Below are 12,147 nucleotides of genomic sequence, written 5' to 3' on the forward strand. Positions count from 1 at the left end.
AGGGGCGAGTGCAGAAAGCCCCTTGCTCGCTGCGCTCGCCACGCTGCGGGCTCGGTGGCGACCTGCGGTCGCCACGGGTTCTATTCCCACTCTATGGGTGTCGTGGACACCCACGAGTGGAAATAGTCCCTGTTGGTCGGCATGCCGACCATCGGGATAGTGAGCCGTCGGGCTCACGGAGGAGGTCATGTGACTGTCGGTCCGCTGACCGGCGGTCACATGAATACCACCAGTACAGAGAATGCTGATATTTTTGTATGTGACAAGATAAATTATAGATTTTATTTTTCTATATGTATTAAGGCTGTTTAAGTTGTCTTTGTTCTACTACAAGAAGATTTTATAAAATAGTTGTCTTTCAATTAGGTGGAGCTATAAACAGTACCAATAGTTATTAAACTATTCGTTTAAATCTAATATTCACCATTGGGCTAAATTAAATATACACAGCCCAACATGACCCATTCCAGGAGGGACAAAATGATCTCCACCTGGACTTCCTTCTTAAGTTATGATTGCAATCACCTCTGTTGAAATACCTTTGTTATTGATTAAATAGTTTTTAACACAGGTGACTACAATCATATATTAAGAGGGAAGTCCATATAAAGATCATGTTGTCCCTCCTGGAATGGGTCATGTTGGAAGTTATGCCCAACTTATACACAGCCCCCATCTCTCTCCATTGGGGCCCCACTGTCTAAAGTGCCCCGGGACCAGGGCCTGCAACAGAAATCTTGGGGCTCTGTACACTGATCTCTCTGGGGGCCCCACTTAACCATACTTGACCCCCAACCTCCTCCAATCATTCATTTATATATATATTGTCAAAGTCAGAAAAATATCTCTATGCACACTACCATATTTGCACCTCACACAGGTCCGTGCTGCGCATGCGTACGCTCTCCCGTACGTGCGCATACTCACAGTCGCGGGCACCCGCAGGCGCACGGTATGCGTATTTACGGTAGAGTTTATGTGATCGTAGCGTGCGACTCAATCGTTACATATTTTCACTATATAATGTATTTTATAGATCATGGTCCCTTTGATAGATTCTGAAAGTTTGGTTAATATAGAATGTTCGTGAACAGAGAAATCCCTCTTTGTTTGATACGAAGGGTCAGACAGGAGTAATACAGTGGTGTTTAGTACCCATCGGAAGAGTATTTAATTAGCAATATTCCGGTGTTGGTTTGAAGCGGATTAATCGCTCGTGCGAATAGTTATGGACATAAGAAGTTTATGAACATTTACTGTATTTGCACTTACTTATCCATGCGGCGGGAAACCCAGTTTCCCTCCCACCTGAGCTGTTGGAAATAGTCACGGCCCACCTGTATGAATCAACCTATGACCTTTTGTTATAATGCGAGGAGGAATTCCTGTGTCCAATGAACAATGAGATTGTAGGGACCATTGAATTGTATTGTGTGTGGGGCATAAATAGACAGGCCGATCACATCCAGCTCTCACTCTTCAACGGTTATCATTGCTGAAAATCGGGAGCTGGATGTCCAGAGGCACATGCGATCGTTTCCCCTTGTGCGTAAGTGTTTCTCCGCAACTATATTGATCTTCTTGTTATTGTGGGCCAATTTCTCTCTCCCTCTCTCTTCTCCTCTTTCTCTCTTATTTTCCCTTAAATAGTAATTGTATTATATTTCCTGTGTAGTTATCTGGTTAGGTAGTCTATGTTATATTGTAGTGTATGATTTGTATTTGTATTAATTCTTTTGCAAGTATATCATTCATAATATATATATATTTGGCGTTGGACCCTAAGCCCAGGTATCTGTGTATTTCTTATAGTGTTAAGTATTCTCAGAGCGTCGGTGACGCTCAAACAGCTTTTGAGTTAATAAGGTTACACTGTGTTGCATCTACACCCTATCTCTACACTAAGGTTTTACAGCATATTACATTGTTTATGGTTTAGATTTAAAGGTTTAACATTGTGAGCGTCAGCGCCGCTGGTGATCTCCTCGTGGTCCCGAGCGTCCGCTACGCTATAGCGAATCATTACGTTAGTCAGCAGCCAATAGCGTGCCTGCCTGTGATCTCTTGGCCGTGAGCGAACGCGACGCTTGAGCGTCTCGACTACGGCTAAGCGATTGTTACGCAACGAGCGTACCCTTACGGTACTTCATACGTAAATAGCGTACAGTGTTCTTAGACCTCATAAAGGGTTTTGTATACGATAAATATTCAGCTTTATCAATATATATCACCCACTGCGTTTCTCACTCCAGGCCATCACTCAGCCCCTGTACCTCTTAAATCCTGCATCCTCCTCACCCCCTGGTCCTCTCATTCCCTGCTACACTCTCAGGGTCTGCTTCCCTCTAACCCTCTGCATTTCTCACTCCCTGCACCTCTCAATCTCTTGCTGTTGAGAACCAGGGAAGAGAAAGATAGAGCGACCAATGGAGACTCTGGGGGTTGAAAGACTACAAGACTACTTCACCAGGACGAGGGACTGGGAGGCACAGCAGCATCAAGACGTAGAGCACAGATCCCAGTCACAGCTCCAGAAAAATGGACCCTGAAGAGCCGGTACTAAGGGTGAGGAAAGGACCCCTTTCAACACCCAGTTGTCCCTGGAACTGCCTGTCTGGAAAGGAGTTATTAGAGCGAAGACTGGGGACCGTGGAGAAGATCAAGCAGTGCAGAGGACGTGGCAGAAGTGTATACAGTAGCAGAGGATCCCCCTGACATTCCCTTCAAGCAACAGCCTACTCTGCAGTGGGGAAAGTGAAATGGCAGGCACCGTGGAAGACACCCCCAACCTGATGGCAGAACCATCACAACCCGCACAAGACAGGACCTGGATCTGGAGACCGCAATAGACAGTCTGCCTTCTTATTTCAGCAGGTCATTCAACAGTGCTTTCTCTTGCCCCACTTTGAACACTGCCTGATCCATGGGCCTCACTGACCCTTGGGGCCCGGTATTGTTGTCCCCTTTGAACCCCCCTGTCGCTGGGCCTACCCCGGGCACCCCCAAGTCTTAATCTGGCCCTGTGCCTATTCTATCATGTTGGTCTTTTAGTGCAATCATTTCTAATTCCCCCATCTTACTTGTTAGGTTTCTTGCAATTGCAGGCATACACTTAAGTTTAGTAATTCCCTGATCTGCAAGTTTTGTTTCCTTAGGCACTTGAGTTTTCCTTAATTTTTTCCTTAATTTACCATCGCTGACTATTTTTCTCCTTCCCGCCTCTACACCCACATTATACGTTATACATCCCTCTTTTCTTTGCTCTCTAGTTGTCCCACTAATTCTTTCTAATCCCTCCCTCCAGGCACCTAGTTTAAAATCTCCTCCAACCTTCTAACCATCCTTCCCCCAGCACTGCTGCCCCCTCCTCATTCAAGTGCAATTCATCATGACAAAAAAGATTGCGCCTGACTGAGAAGTACGCCCAGTGTTCCAAGAACACAAACCCCTCTTTCCTACACCAGTCTCTAAGCCACACATTTACCTCTTTAATAACATTCTGCCTCCCTGGACTAGCGCGTGGCACAGGTAATATTTCAGAGAATATTACCTTGGATGTCCTTGCATTTAGTTTCTGGCCTAGGTCCCTATAATCTTTCTTAAGGACATCACCCCTACCACTAACTTTGTCATTGGTGCCAACGTGTACCAAGACCGCTGGGTCATACCCGGCCCCTCCCAACAATCTTTCTACCCGGTCCGCAATGTGCCATACCCGAGCACCCGGGAGACAACAGACTGTACGGCGATCACGGTTCTGGTAGGAGATTGCCCTGTCTGTCTTCCTGATAATAGAATCCCTTACCACCACCACCACCACCACCACAAGGACTAGGTACCTCACTTTCTCTTATCCCCTTTATGCCAGAGGAACTGCTCCTCCAGTTGCTAGAGGGAACAGTATCCTCCAGCTCTGTCATTTCCTCACTGCCATCCACAGAATCTTCCTCCAATTGGGCGAACTCAGTGGCGTAACTACTGCCCCCGCAGTCCTCGCGGTGGCTTGGGGGCGAGGGGCTGCGGGGGCGCCACTGATTACAGCAGACTGACATGCGGACGAACGTCCGCATGTCAGTCTGCTTTATTGGAGGGACACGGCGGGCGCAGCGTGTGCCTATCCTGTGTCCCTCCTGAGCCCTGCATCATCTCCGGCGGCCCGCGGGTCTAATAGGGGGAAGTGCCGTCCGTGAGCCAATTAGAGCTCACGGACGGCACTTCCCCCTATCAGACCCGCGGCCGCCGGAGATGATGCAGGACTCAGGAGGGACACAGGAGAGGCACACGCTGCGCCCGCCGTGTCCCTCCAAGTTCTCCAACAAGCGGCGGCTGCACTGCGGCATATCTGTCACGGGGGGGGAGAGAGGAGAGGGTGTCTGGCACCGGGGAATATATGGCCATTGGGGGGGGGATGTCAGGCACTAGGGGGGATATCCGGCACTGGGGCATATATGACACTGTGGGGGGGGGCGGGGGATATCTGGCACTAGGGCATATCTGGCACTGGGGAAGGGGGGGGGGATATCTGGCACCGGGGCATATATGGCACTGGGGGGGGGGGGATATCTGGCACTAGGGCATATCGCACTGGGGGGGGGGGATGTCTGGCACTGGGGGGGATATCTGGCACTGGGGCATATATGGCACTGGGGGGGGGATATCTGGCACGGGGTGGATATGTGGCACTGGGGGGGGGATATCTGGCACTGGGAGGGAATATCTGGCCCTGGGGCTTATATGGCACTGGGGGAGAATATCTGGCACTGGGGGGGAATATCTGTCACTGGGGATATATGGCACTCGGGGGGAATATATGGCACTGGCGGCATATCTGGCACTGGGGGAATATCTGGCACTGGGGGCATATGTGGCACTGGGGGGGAATATATGGCACTGGCGGCATATCTGGCATGGGGGGAATATCTGGCACTGGGGGCATATGTGGCACTGGGGGGGAATATCTGGCACTGGGGGCATATCTGGCACTGGGGGGGTATATGTGTACCTGGCACATGGGGGGGGGGGCTATATTTGGCACCGGGGGCATGTGAGTACCTGGCACCGTGGGGAAATATCTGGCACTGGGGACATATGTGGCACTGGGAGCACAGCCCTAGCAACAAGGACTACCTCCTAGCAACGAGCATGACACCCAGTGCATGAAACACCTGACAACGAGCATGACACCCAGTGCATGAAACACCTGGCAACGAGCATGACACCCAGTGCATGAAACCCCTGACAACGAGAAGGTAATTGAAAAGTAATTAGAAGCCTTACTGTAGGACTTAATGTGTAATGGGCATTACGGTGTGTGGCATAATGTATCACGGACATTGTGGTGTGTGTCATAATGTGTCACAGGCATTACGGTGTATGGTATACTATATCGCGGGCATTGTGATATGTGGTATAATGTCTCAGGGTCATTGCAGTGTGTGGCATAATGTATCACGGACATTGCGGTGTGTGTCATAATGTGTCAGGCATTACGGTGTGTGGTATACTATATCACGGGCATTGTGGTATGTGGTATAATGTCTCAGGGTCATTGCAGTGTGGCATAATACATAACGGGCATTGCGGTGTGTGGCATAGGGTATAACGGGCAGGGCATTGCGGTATGTGTCACAGGCATTACGGTGTATGGTATACTATATCACGGGCATTGTGGTATAATGTCTCAAGGTCATTGCGGTGTGTGTCATAATGTGTCACAGGCATTGTATGTGCTATAATGTATCAGGGGCATTGCAGTGTGTAGCATAATGTATAACGGGCATTGCGATTCCTGTCATAATGTGTCGGGGGCATTACGGTGTGTGGCATAATGTGTCGGGGGCATTACAGTGTGTGCATATTGTGTCATGTGCATTGTTGTGTGCGGCATAATGTCTAAGGGCCATTGCAGTATGTGGCATAATGTATACTGGGCATTACTATAAGGAGGAAAAATGACAAATAATGTAAGGGGCATGAATCAGGATTATTTTTCTTTCCTGTGGTGGCTAACGTCTGGGCGTGCAGGTTGCAAAACTGGGGTATAAGGTAGTCTTTTCCTGCAATACCACGCCCCTTTACGAGAAACCACGCCCATTCCAACAAAACCACGCCCCTTTTTTTGCAGCGCGCGCCGAAGGCGCGCGCATATTTGTCCCTTTCTTGCTCCCAGTTATGCAGCGGGGGGGGGGGGGGGGGGGGGCGCCAAAAATTTTTTGGCTTGGGGGAGAAAAATTTCTAGTTACGCCACTGGGCGAACTTATTGGGGTTTGGCAGTTCAGAGATGTCCTGCCTCCCCCTCCTTTTCTTCCTTTTAACCGTGACCCAGCTGACTACCTCGGCCTCCTCTACTGGTGTCCCCCTCTGCAACTCCTCCACTGTTCTATCTAAGCTCTGCTCAAGATTGTGAATATCCCTCAGTCTTGTAACAGTTTGCTCTATATCAGTTACCTGGGCTTCCAGGGCAACCGTTTGCATACACCTCACGCAGATGTATTCACACTGAGGCTGCTCCCGGCTCCAGCCTCAGTCAGACCCCTCGCTGCTTCAAACTCCCGGCATCTTGCTCCGCTGCTCACCGCCGCTTGGCACCTGTCACCCCCGCTGTTGGCTATGCTAATTCAGCTCCCCTGGTGCTCCACCGGTGCCCGGCTTGCTCCGGTGCTCGATGCGCTAACCAGCTCCCGCATGCACAAGCACGCGCCCTCATGTCCATCACTTCTGCTTCTGCTCATCACAGCAGCTCCGTCTCCGCATAGCTCCCCATCACAGCTTCAACACGATGCTCACAGCTTCAACCCTGCACTGTGTCATGAAATTGACGACGCAATTCCATCAACGTCGTCTGCTAAAGCCGATGCCCAATGTCATAGAGGGCATGTAAAATCCAAGAAGCAAAAATTAATAATCAGAAAAAAAGAAATCATCTGATGAGAAATGTAAAAATAGGATTTTAATACCTACCAGTAAATCCTTTTCTCTTAAGGGGGGTACACACGGAGAGATCCGTGCTTAAAATCTAAGCAATCTTGCTAGATTGCTTAGATTTTAAGCACGGATCTGCCGTGTGTATGCCCTCCAGCGATAGCGATGCGCGGCCCCGCGCATCGCTATCGCCGATGCTAGATTGAGCCTGCATGCAGGCTCAATCTAGCGGGTCGCTCACTTCACCGTTGTGTGAAGTGAGCGGCCCCCTGTCGGCTTTCCCCCTCGCTCAGCACATCGCGCTGTGCTGAGCGGGGTGAGAGATGTGTGCTGAGCGGTCTGTGTTAAGATCGCTCAGCACACATCTCTCCCGTGAGTACCCCCCTTTAGTCCGTAGAGGATGCTGGGGATGCTTCAAGAACCATGGGGTATAGACGGGATCCGCAGGAGACATAGGCACACTTTAAGACTTTGATTGGGTGTGAACTGGCTCCTCCCTCTATGCCCCTCCTCCAGACTCCAGTTTAAGTGCCCAGGGAGATGGACATTTCGAGGAAAGAATTTATTGTTAAACCACGGTGAGCATCTTACCAGCTCACACCTCAGTATGCCGCAGAACGTGGCATTCAATAGAACACCAGCCGACGGCATGAAGAATATGCAGCAATACGCTGACATAAAGCGTAACACAACCTGTGTGTGTAAACACAACCAATAACAGCACCACGCATGCCATGGCATGAACATCATCAGCCACAGGCTGACTTAAACACAACACACCATGTGTGTAAACATACCCAATAACTGCAGATACTATACGCACTGGCACGGGCGCCCAGCATCCTCTACGGACTAAGAGAAATGGATTTACCGGTAGGTATTAAAATACTATTTTCTCATACGTCCTAGAGGATGCTGGGGATGCTTCAAGAACCATGGGGTTTACACCAAAGCTCTAGAACGGGCAGGAGAGTGCGGACGACTCTGCAGCACCGAATGACCAAACAAGAGGTCCTCATAAGCCAGGGTATCAAACTTGTAAAACTTCGCAAAGGTGTTTGATCCCAACCAAGTAGCAGCTCGGCAAAGCTGTAATGCCGAGACTCCTTGGGCAGCCGCCCAGGAGGAGCCCACCTTTCTGGTAGAATGAGCTTTTACCGATTTCGGTAACGGCAATCCTACCATAAACTGAGCCTGCTGAATTGTAGCACAGATCCAGCGCGCAATAGTCTGCTTGGAAGCAGTAACCCCAATCATGTTAGGAGCCCACAGTACAAACAGAGCCTCTGTTTTCCTAATCTGAGCCGTTCTGGCAACATAGATTTTCAAAACTCTGACCACATCGAGATACTTCGATTCCGCCCAGGTGTCAGTAGTCACTGGCACCACAATAGGCTGGTTTACGTGAAACCACTTTTGGCAGAAATTGCTGACGAGTTCTCAACTCCACTATATCAGCATGGAAGATTAAATAGGGGCTTTTGTGAGACAAAGCCACCAAGTCAGATACCCGCCTTGCAGATGCTAAAGCCAACACCATGACTACTTTCCAAGTAAGAAATATTAATGCAACCTTACGTAAAGGTTCAAACCAATGAGATTGCAGGAACTGCAACCCCACATTAAAAACCCATGGAGCCACAGGGGGCACAAAGGGCGGTTGTATGTGCAACACGCCTTTCAAAAAGGTCTGTATTGCTGGAATGGGGGCCAATTCCTACAGGAAGAGAATTGATAAGGCCGAAATTTGTACTTTAATGGAGCCTAACTTTAGGCCCGCCTCCACACCTGCTTGCAGAGCATGGAGCAACCGCCCCCGCGGAAAATCCTCCATAGGAGCTTTCTTGGATTCACACCAAGACACATATTTTCTCCAAATACGGTGGTAATGCTTCGCCGTTACTTCTTTTCTAGCCTGAAGAAGTGTGGGAATGACTTCACTGGGAATACCCTTCCAGGCTAGGATTTGTCGTTCAACCGCCATGCCGTCAAACGCATCCGTGGTATGTCTTGATACATACCCGGCCCCTGTTGTAACAGGACCTCTCGAAGAGGAAGAGGCCAGGGATCTTCTGAAGATCTGGATACCAGGCCCTCCTTGGCCAGTCTGGAACAATGAGCATCGCCTGAACACTTGTTCCACTTATGATTTTTATCACCTTGGAAGGAGTGGAAGTGGAGGGAACACCTAGACCGACTGAAACATACACGGTGTCACCAGGGCGTCCACCTCTATTACTTGAGGTTCCCTTGACCTGGAACAATATCTTTGAAGTTTCTTGTTGAGGTGAAACGTCAACATGTCTATTTGAGGAATTCCCCAACGACTTGACACTTCTGCAAAGACCTTTTGATGAAGACCCTACTCTCCCGAATGGAGACCGTGTCTGCTGAGGAAGTCTGTTTCCCAGTTGTCTACACCCGAAATGAAGATCGCTGACAGAGCTTTTACATGCCTTTCCGCCCAGCGGAAAACTTTTGTGGCTTCTGCCATCTCCGCTCTGCTCTCCGAGCCGCCCTGGCGGTTTACGTACGCCACTGCCGTATGTTGTCCGACTGAATTAAGACAGGCAGACCATGAACAAGATGTTCCAGAATGTTTATGTGCAGACAAGCTTCCTGGCTTTACCATTTTCCCTGGAAATTCATTTCCCCCTGAATGACTGCTCCCCAGCCCTGGAGACTTGCATCCATGAACACCAGAATCCCATCCTGGATCCCGAAACTTCTTCCCTCTAGGAGGTGAGAACTGAGCAGCCACCACAGGAGAGAATTTCTGGTCCTGGAAGATAAGATTATTTTCCGGTGCATGTGCAGGTGAGACCCGGACCACATGTCCAATTGGTCCCGCTAACAACACTCTGGCATTTAACCTGCTCACTGAATGGCCTCGTAGGCCGCAACCCACTTTTCATTAATGGTTGTAGATCTGACCCGACTCTGGATCTTCAGAGCTCTTTCCATTGGAAGAAACAAACTCTCAACAGTTCTGTATCTGACAGTTTTCCCAACGCCGACAACCGCGTCGTTGGGATCAACCGTGATTCTGGCAAGTTCAGGAGCCAACCACCTTGTTGAAGATCCATCAGGGATAAAACAACGTTTTGCACCACTTATTCTTGCCCTCCCCATACGCAGGAGAGCATCCCAGTACAGAGCAATAATGCTTTTACCATTGAAGGAAATCATCATACCGCCATCACTCCGGTGAATTGGCACTGACAATCCTGAATAGCAAACCCAGGTAAGCCTAATGCGAAAGAACTGAATTTAGACCCTCTTTCTCCTTTAACAGATTGGAGATCCCTGCCCCGAGAGATTCCATCTTGTAGTTCAACTTCTTAAGTAGAAATTGTTTGGAATTGTTCTGACCAGGCCTTCCGGCCTCAGAAACATGAAAAAGCTTGAATCGCAGCTTTTTTCTTTTTTTTTTTTTTTTCCTTTTTTTTTTTATATGACTGGGACAAGCAGGACAATGACCTGATCCTGACCTAGTATGGCGTCGCATACTACCTCCCCGTCCAGAGGAGATTTTGAAAAATCAGTTAGGGGAATCGTCTGGAACTCCAGTATGTCCCCCTTTGGACTCTATTCTTAAACTCCTTGGTCCATGTCCATTCCCGGACTGACTGGAGAGAATTAGACGTGGTCCCACCGGTGTGGGTTCCCGCAAGATAGTCCCAGCGACCTGCGGTGGATGTGGTAGAAAGAGGATGAATTCTGCTTCTGCGAACTTGAAAAGGCTGCTGACCTCTTACCTTTTTTACCTTCCTCTACCTGCAAAGAAAGGGAAAACCGTATCCATTCGGTCGAAATGACTGCATCCTACAAAAATGCGTCACCAACCGTCGTGAGGGATCATAGGTCAAGAAGGTAGACTTACCAGTGGTATCTGCCGAGATCAACTTAACAAAGCCATCCCCAAACCAGGTTTCACCTTCATAGGGAAGATACTCCAGTTCTTCTCGGAGTCAGCCCCAGCATTCCATTGGTGAATCCACAACGCCCTCCTAGTCGAGACCACCATGGAAGTGGCCCGCGAAAACAAGAGTCCTATATCCCTTGTAGTCGCACGGCAGTATGCTGCAATGATATAGACATGACTCTATTTAAGTTGCATACAACTACTCCCCCATGCGCATGTAATGCAAGTATAATCAACGGACATGTGGACACATACTTAGAGTATCACATATCTTCCTGCATACGATCCTTTGTGACAGGGCCCCGTGCAGAACAGGGGGTGACTCTCACCTTCTACCCATTGAGAATGAAAAACTTTACCTCATCATTCATTATAAATATCTCTATATACATATATACCTTCCAATGCACCTATATAGTATACACACATATATCCATATATACACACATATATATATATATATATATATATATATATATATATATATACATACACATATACATATACACACACATATATCTACATATACATATCAAATACGTATACATATTTTTGTCAGGAACAGCAAGGTCCCTAGGGACATTAATATTCTAATGTGTATGAACAGGTGCTGAATGCCAATTTTCGAGGATCTGATCAGGAAACATTATGGTCGACCTAAGAAAGATTATTCGAGTCGATCTCTGGGAGTAGTAACTGGGCAAAATAACATTTTTGCAACCTTGAGGGGTCTGAGAGAAATCCATTCAATGAATATGACTTCCTCCATAAATATTATCACTTCTGTGATCGTGCCACAGACCTATATAATCTTTCTATACATACATATTACATATAGGCATAGCTTTATCTGATATGCATCACATTATCATGTCCATATCCACACAGTCAGATATTGTTGGTGTCGACAGGGACACCCCCCTCGTCTGTTCTCCCATATAGTTTTCTCTTGGGAAAAATATACCTCTACTGAAATGTTGACATATGGACATGTACCAAGTACCATTAGGAGTCGACAGCACCGTCATAGTCGTTCCCTTTGTGGCAGAGCCCTCAGCCTCAAACATGCCGACATACGTGTACCAAACAGCCACCGACATTACACTGGCTATAAGGGATGGACCCCAATACATTCTGTCATGGAAACACAGAAGGAGTTTACCAGCTCATTTCCCCCCGCGCCCATGATATAGTGTTTTTATTTCACTTTATATTACACCAAACCACTGTGCCCCCCCCCCTCGTTTTCCTCTCTGATCTATGCAGCAGTGTTTAGGAAGGACCAGCGTCTCTGTGGGGAG

Source organism: Pseudophryne corroboree, chromosome 1 (assembly GCF_028390025.1).
Source record: "Pseudophryne corroboree isolate aPseCor3 chromosome 1, aPseCor3.hap2, whole genome shotgun sequence".
NCBI lineage: Eukaryota > Metazoa > Chordata > Amphibia > Anura > Myobatrachidae > Pseudophryne > Pseudophryne corroboree.